Source organism: Miscanthus floridulus, chromosome 9 (assembly GCF_019320115.1).
Source record: "Miscanthus floridulus cultivar M001 chromosome 9, ASM1932011v1, whole genome shotgun sequence".
In the NCBI taxonomy this organism is placed as follows: domain Eukaryota; kingdom Viridiplantae; phylum Streptophyta; class Magnoliopsida; order Poales; family Poaceae; genus Miscanthus; species Miscanthus floridulus.
The window spans coordinates 88,745,410-88,753,357 of record NC_089588.1 but is presented as its reverse complement, the minus strand read 5'-3'; positions in this window follow the sequence as shown (position 1 = coordinate 88,753,357).

The following is a 7,948-nucleotide window of genomic DNA, read 5'->3' as shown; positions in this document are numbered from 1 at the left end:
ATTAACACAGGTAGCCGCCTTAATAAGTACTACGAGAGGCGGATGTCTTAAGGCGTCCACCTCGGTGAATCCATTAATAGAGGTGGTACTGCTATGGTGACCGCCTCCATTGATGGGTGATCAATGGAGGTGGTCTCCCTTGCAATGCCTACCTCCGTTAATCGTTGCATATAGAAGCAGCCCTGAACCACCCCATCTTCTTCCTCCATGAGCTCACCCTTTCTATCTGATGGGGTTTGAGCTCTAAAACTCTGAAGATTCACCATTTTTAGGGGGAGGATTTTTGCGCTTGTATATTCCTTGAAGGCGAACACCGTATGATGTTGCTATGCGCTCCCACATCCTTATTATGCTCTCTCTTTCAAGTTTTGGGTGATCTAGATCTAGAATTAGATCTACGGTGGAGGAGAGAGAAATCTAATAAGGACTGTCCTTGAGGGTGGCCCGATCTTCACGACAGTGTTGGTTCTTCTTAGTGTAAGCAGAAAAGTCCGCAAGCACACGAAAGTACCATTGTAGCACTTCACACGGTGGTATTCAGGGTATCGTATTTCCATGAGGAATGGAGGTGTAAGTAGTCTCTTAACTAGTTTTCCCAAGAAGATAAGATGAAGAGTAGCTTGGATAGCGAGGGTCTTCTGAGGATAGAAACCTTAAGCGAAGATAATTTTGTTGTTGTAGACTTGCTTCGTGCATCGGAGCACACCTGATCTGCCAGGCGATACCGGCCTGTTGCTCTACGCCGAACACCAACGTGGGGGATTACGAAGGATGGACAGGGCTATCAGCACCTGCCACCTACCCCTTAACCATAGGGAACGGGGCAAAGAGGGTAACTTCTAGCTTAGACACCACGTCTACGCTATCGGTTACTACTCTAGCGTTGGCCAGGAACTTCCTATTTATCAAGAGTCCTCTACTAGAGTATCCGTCACGAGGATGAACAACGAACCCGCAAGCTTATAACAAACAACGATAACTTGCTTAAGAAATCAATACCAAAGTTAAACACAAACTTCGTACTCCAAGTAGTAAGATGATCGGAGAGAGTACAAGTGTAGAGAGGGCCGACAATTTTGGCACTCCGTCCACCCGATGTACAAGGCTTGCCGAGTATAGGAAGTAGAGTGAGCCGCTACTCCGCTATTTCTCTAACTCTTTCCCCTCTCACTCCCTACACTAGTCTAGCTAGGAACTAATGGAAATGTGGCTTGTTCCTCTTTTTCTCTTCCAATGTGTATCTTTCTTGAATGTGAAGAGGGGGGGGCCTCCTTCTATAGCTTGAGGAGATTGGTTTGGTGAGGTATTTTAGGAAAGCACCTATGCAACCGACCTTCTTATGCATTGAATGCACCGCTTGAGCAAGGTGGGGCTAGTCTAAGCTGGGGGTGGTACGGGTGCACCATCGGTGTGGCCGCACCCTAGGCTAGCCCACTCGCCGATGCTTGGCCCAAATTCAGAGATTGGATGGGCTTTGCTGTGTTTTGCTTGAATGTACCTTCTCGGTTGCGCATTTTAGTGAGTTTTCACGTGTTGCCCTACAAAACATATTTGTACCAAAACTCATGGAGAATGTTTGTTAAAAACCCTATTTCTAAGTTTTGGTTTTCATATTTGTTTTATTTTGTTTAAATGTTGGTAGTAGAATTGTGCGTTAAGCATTGCCAACAAGCTCCCCCACACTTAGTCCTTTGCTTGTGCTCGAGTAAAGTTCTAAGGACTAAGCGGGTTCATCTCCTTGATTTAAAATCTGCATACATGTTATTCCAAGCTTCACCTTAACCTATGAACTTCCAAGTGTCTACCAAAATATCTTGGGTAATTGAAAAATGAAATAGCTTAGATTCAAATCTTCTCACTCGATCCCTGCTCAGAAGCTTGGGTTTTTTATGGTTTTGAAAAACATAAAGATAGCTTTTGTTCCTTGAATGATTCTCTCAAGCCACTCAATTTTGTAAGTGGTTCCTCACCAAGGCATATTTTGGAATTTTACCTTCTCTTTGATCATCCTACTCCTAAAGCTTATGTGGAGTTTTTGGGTAGGAATAAAAAAGTCGTGGCACACTTACCTTGCATATGTTGTAAAGTCAAATCCTGGACCACACCGGAGAGAAGTGTCATACTCTTAGATCAAAGCTGTGCGAGTGTGTGGAATTTGGTGGAAAAATACTCCTTGGTTTGATTTGATCTCTAGCTTTTTCGAGACATGGCTAGCTTATTTTTTTCATATGAGCCTTCATGTGCTCATTCATCATTTTTTTCAATGCATCTAGGGACCTTCATGTGTCCCTATTTGTTTTCTATACTTTGGGACCTTCATGTGTCCCATTTTTTCAATACTTTTTTGCATAGCCTTTTTGTCTCTTAATATGCTATGGAGATCATAATTTTAGAGCATGGAGTATTTATTTGCTAGTGATGGAAAACATGTTTTAGTGTAATCCTAGTGTAGGAATAGCTATTTATTTATGGCGTGTATGTGAGTTTTGATCTTGGGAGCATGAAACATCTCTCGATAGGGGTCACAGAACTTGATCAAACACAATACAAAGTAAGAGGCATATGTGGAAGATTTGGTCATGTATGATCATATATGGCCTTGATAGGTATTTGAATGTCATTCAAGGAACATGCTATTTTAAATTTTGTTTTGTAAAAATAAATGCCAAGTACTTTGCAAGAATGAGCAAGAGTTATGTCATCCTACTATATTTCATTCAGTCAATTACTTAGATAAAGTGGATTCCCTATTAATAAGTGTTCACAAGTTTTTAGGAATATTAGCAAGGAATAAAAAAAGTATGCACATTTTTAATCATAGGAAGACATGGAAATGGAGCATTTTCTTTTTAGTTCATTTTAAAATTTATTCAGTTTTAAAGCTTCTATTAAATATGGAATGAGAGAGTGAGAGTTATAGAAACCTAGTTTTGAATTTGGCCATCATTTGTGCAACTGAGTCAGAGGCGAGTGTGGTGCCTCCCCCACACTTGTTTTCCTGCCTGTTTTTATTATGACAACAAAAAGAACAAGAAAACAAGTGCAACAAAATATTTCTAATAATAATATCTTTATTCAATTATCAAAATGATAGGCGCATTACATGATGAAATTCAAACTGATTGGAATGAAAAACCTAAAAAGATAAATATGCGCCTAATTATTTCGGTGGGAGTGGCCTAGAAAGGCTGATTTAAAGCATGCTCTACTCCCGCCGCCTTTGCCACCCTAGCAATCCTTTTCTCCAAGCCGCAGCGAAGCTCATTGATTTCATTCACCGAGGTCTTTGATTTTTCACTAGACTCTTGACAAGACGATCATTGGCCTTTCTAAGGCTTGCACGTAGGCATTTGTTGCTAGTACTAAGTGAGGCGAGCGTAGGTCCTTTAGGTGGCCGCTCACTATCACTGTCGCTGAAGAATCCAGCGGGCTGCCCTCTAATAGGAGGCTTTACCATCCTTTTGAACCTAAGAGGTGCTCCTGAGGATTCTACCGACTCTTTTCCCGATGGAGCCAGTCTTGTGCACCGGTTCCTTAGCCTAGATTGCGCATGAGAGCCTTCCCATACCTTCCGTCGGGTTCGGTGCATGCCTACCATGGTATAGGAGAGACTAGGCCTAGCAGTATGCATGGACGGGCTAGTGCGAGGGACTGAATTGGCCGAAGGTGTTACAAGAGAGCGTTTGCTAGGTCCGATAGCTTCGGGTGCCTTCCTCTTGAGGCCGATGACGCCGGTGGTTGGTCTTCTTGGCACCACCTTCTTCTCCTTGGTGCCACCAAGTGGTGCCTTGGAATGTGCCGTAGACTTCAAGCTAGTGCCACCGGTTGTGGCATGATAGCAAGGGGCGCCTCTGTGATCAACCTTGCTTCCTCTGTCACAAATGTGCTCTTGGGCACTAGGTCGATCGAAGCCGGTACTCCTTCAAGATCATAGGTGGAGTAGGAGGCCGTGTACAAGGCGAGAGCATGGCTGGCCATGCTGAGCTTGAGAGAGCTTAGCGTGCTTTCTAAGGGAGAGAAGAATTCTTGGAGCTTGGTGTGAGAAGAAGAGAGGCTATGGGGTGACTTATATAGGTGTTATGGCCTCTACAGAGAAGGAAAGGATCAAGCATCGCCATACCCATGATACACAGTGGATTAGAGAGATACACGCGAGGATTGAGGACCAGCGGAGCCACGGGTGGTGCGGCCACACCAAGGGTGCGCCCGCACCCCTAGGTCCTCCTCATGGCCTGAGATTTCATCCAGGTGCACATGCATGTGCATGGATTCGAGGGATGCTGCTGCTCGGTTTTGATTCAGCAGTATCAGCGAGTGATAGTGTGGGATGCACATGATCAAGGTGAATCAAAGGAATATTCATGTTGCAAAATTTAGATGATTTTGTAATAATGAGTAAATATTCATGTGATCAGTGAAAATCAAACAAGAATAAGCAATGATCATGGTTTGTCTAGTGAGGGTATAAAGGTCATTTTAGCCATGATTGCTTGCTTAGAAAGATAAAACAATATTTTTATATTTTAAGTAAATGAAAGAATATGTTAGCATAATTATTTTTAATTTTTTATAAGTTTTGAATGAATTTATCAAAAGCAATTAAATCTATTCTATCAATTTCTTGGTTAAAGTCAATAATGTGAGAAGGCTCAAGTAAAATTTTCAAACATTGACCGTTGACTTTAAATATGTTACCATCATCATCCTGGATGGTTATCGCGCCATGTGGCGATGTGTTGATGACGGTGTATAGCCCTTTCCACTTGCTACGCAATTTTCCTTCATCGAATAGCTTGACTTTTGAATTAAAGAGCAAGACCTTGTCTCCTTGCTTGAATTCTTTTAGATTGATTCGGTGGTCGTGCCATCTTTTCATTCTTTCCTTGTAGAGCTTGGCATTGTGGTACACCTTCTCTCGCCATTCTTCTAGCTCGGCTATTTGTTTCTGTCTATTTTTGTTGGCTAGCTTGAAATCCATATTCTAGCTTTTGATCGCCTAATGAGCTCGATGCTCAAGCTCAACTGGCAAGTGGCAGCTCTTTCCATAAACCAGCTGGAATGGTGACTTGCCGATGGAGGTTTTGTAAGCTATCCTGTATGCCCATAGTGCATCAAGAAGCTTGTTCTTCCAATCTTTCCCCATCTCATTGACCGTTTTCTGTAAGATGTTTTTGATCTGTTTATTTGAGGTCTCGGCTTTACCGCTGGTTTAAGGATGGTATGGGGTGACAATGTTGTGCTTAGCCCCAACCTCTTTCAGGAATGCTCTGAATGTCTTATCTATGAAGTGAGATCCCCCATCGCTTATCACCATCCTTGGTGTTCCAAAGCGAGGGAAGATTACTTCATGGAGCATCTTCCTTGCATGTCTGACGTAAGCAGCTCGACAAGGTAGTGCTTCCACCCATTTTGACACATAGTCAATAGGGATGAGGATGTACTCGCAGTCTTGGGATTTTTGAAACGGCTCCATGAAGTCAATGCCCCACACATCAAATATTTCTATTTGAAAATTGTAGTGTAGGGCATTGCATTGCGAGCATTGGTGCTTCCTTGGAATTGGCACTTCTGACACCTTCGGATGAACTCCTTGGTGTCCTCATACATCGTTGGCTAGAAGAATCCGCACTGCTAGGTTTTGTCTTGTGTGCAGAATACTCCATAATGGCATCTGTATGGTGCCGCATGGCATGTTTCAATGATTTACAACCCCTCCGCTATTGGCGCGCACCTCCTCAATAGGCCATCCGCACAGACCGGTACAGATATGGATCATCCCAAAGGTGACGTTAGCTTTCGACTTGCAATTTTCTCTTGTTTTCACCCGGTGGTACATAGCCTGCAACCATGTAGTTCATGATGTTTTCATACCATGGGATGGAGTCCGTCACCTTGAGTAGCATGTCATCATGTAGGAAGTCATTTATTGGAAGTTCCTGCATGTTAGTGAGTTGCATACGCGATAGATGATCGGGAACAGTGTTCTCTACTCCCTTTTTATCTTTTATCACAAGGTCAAATTCTTGGAGTAAGAGAACCCATCTTATTAATCTAGGTTTAGCATCTTTCTTAGTGAGCAAATATTTAAGTGCAGCATGATCAGTATAAACCATAACTTTTGCACCCACTAAGTAAGACCTAAACTTGTCGATAGAAAAAACGACTGCAAGAGCTCTTTTTTTGTGGTAGCGTAATTAAGTTGCGTTCCTATCAGCGTCTTGCTAGCTTATGCGATTACATGATGCTTCTTATCTTTAGTTTGGCCAAGGACCGCACTAACAACATAGTCACTAGCATCACACATGATCTCAAATGGCAGCAACCAATCGGGTGGTTGGATGATTGGCGCTGAGATGAGTGCTTTCTTGAGAGTGTGGAAAGCGTTTAAGCACTCATCCGTGAACTCAAAAGGCGCATCCTTAGCTAGTAGGTTCATGAGTGGTCTAGCGATTTATGAAAAGTCTTTGATAAACTGCCTATAGAATCCCACATGACCTAGGAAGCTACGGATCCCTTTTATGTTCACTGGGGGTGGTAGCTGCTCGATAACCTCGATCTTAGCTTTATCTACCTCAATCCCCCTCTCGGACACAAGCTTCCCAAGAATGATGCCTTCACAGACCATGAAATGGCACCTTTTCTAGTTAAGTACCAGGGCCTTCTCTTGGCATCATTGCAAAACTTTGTCTAGATTCTCCAGACAGTGATCAAAGGTTTTGCCATAGGCTGAAAAATCATCAATAAAAACCACCATGATTTCCTCTATAGATAGACATCACGCACCGTTGGAATGAAGTCGGTGGATTACACAACCCGAATGACATTCTACGATAAGCATACGTTCCATACAGGCATGTCAAAGTCATCTTGCTTTGATTATCGGGGTGGATGGGAATTTGATGATACCCTGAATACCCATCGAGGAAACAAAAGAAAGAATGCTTCACCAATTGCTCTAACATTTCATCAATGAAAGGCAGTGGGAAGTGGTCTTTCTTTGTTGCCACGTTGAGTTTCCGGTAATCAATACACATTCTCCAACCCATGACGGTACGTTGTGGAATTAATTCATTTTTATTATTTTCAATGACCATCATTCCTCCTTTCTTTGGAACCACTTGGACGGGACTAACCCAGTCACTATGTGGTATGGGATAAATTATCCCGGCGTGAAGAAGTTTGAGGACTTCCTTCTTCACGACTTCCCGCATCGCATTATTGAGTCTATGCTGAGGCTCTCGAGATGGTGTACTCGAAGGATCAATCAGAATGCGATGGGTACAAAGAGTTGGGCTAATCCCCTTGAGATCTTGTAAAGAATACCCGAAGGCTGACCTATGTTTTTCTAAGATGGCGACGAGTTTGGACGTCTCCTCATTAGATAGCTTATCGCTAATGATGATAGGAGTTTTTTTATCGCCATTCAAGAAAGCATAACGTAGGCTAGCGGGTAGGAGTTTTAGCTCAACCGAAGGTCATGCCAGTACTTTCTCTTGGGGAAGATCAATGGTTTCTCCTAAATCGTCCTTCTTTTCTATGAAGAGTTTCACGTCTTTTTCTAAGGACGACTTAGGAGATTCAAAGAGTAAAACTGACATGACTTCCTTGGGCAAGTTGGGATATGGGAGAGATTCTGCCCCTGAGTTTTTTGCTCGAGTGATAGGAACAAAAAACGTGTCTCTCCCCAGTTTTACATCCAGATCCCATGTTTTTGATGGTTCGATAAGAAGCTTTTCTAGGGGATGCCCAATTAGGATGTTGAAGTCCTAAATATCAAAGACATGGATGCTTAGGGATACTTCAACATTATTATGGTGTAATGTTATGTTGTGGAGAATCCCTAGTCCTTCCAGTCTAGAATGTGGGGCAACCCTAAGAGTTTACTATTAGAGTGATGGGTTCGTCACCTAAATAGGTGCATGCAAAAGGATGCGGATATGAGGTTTGC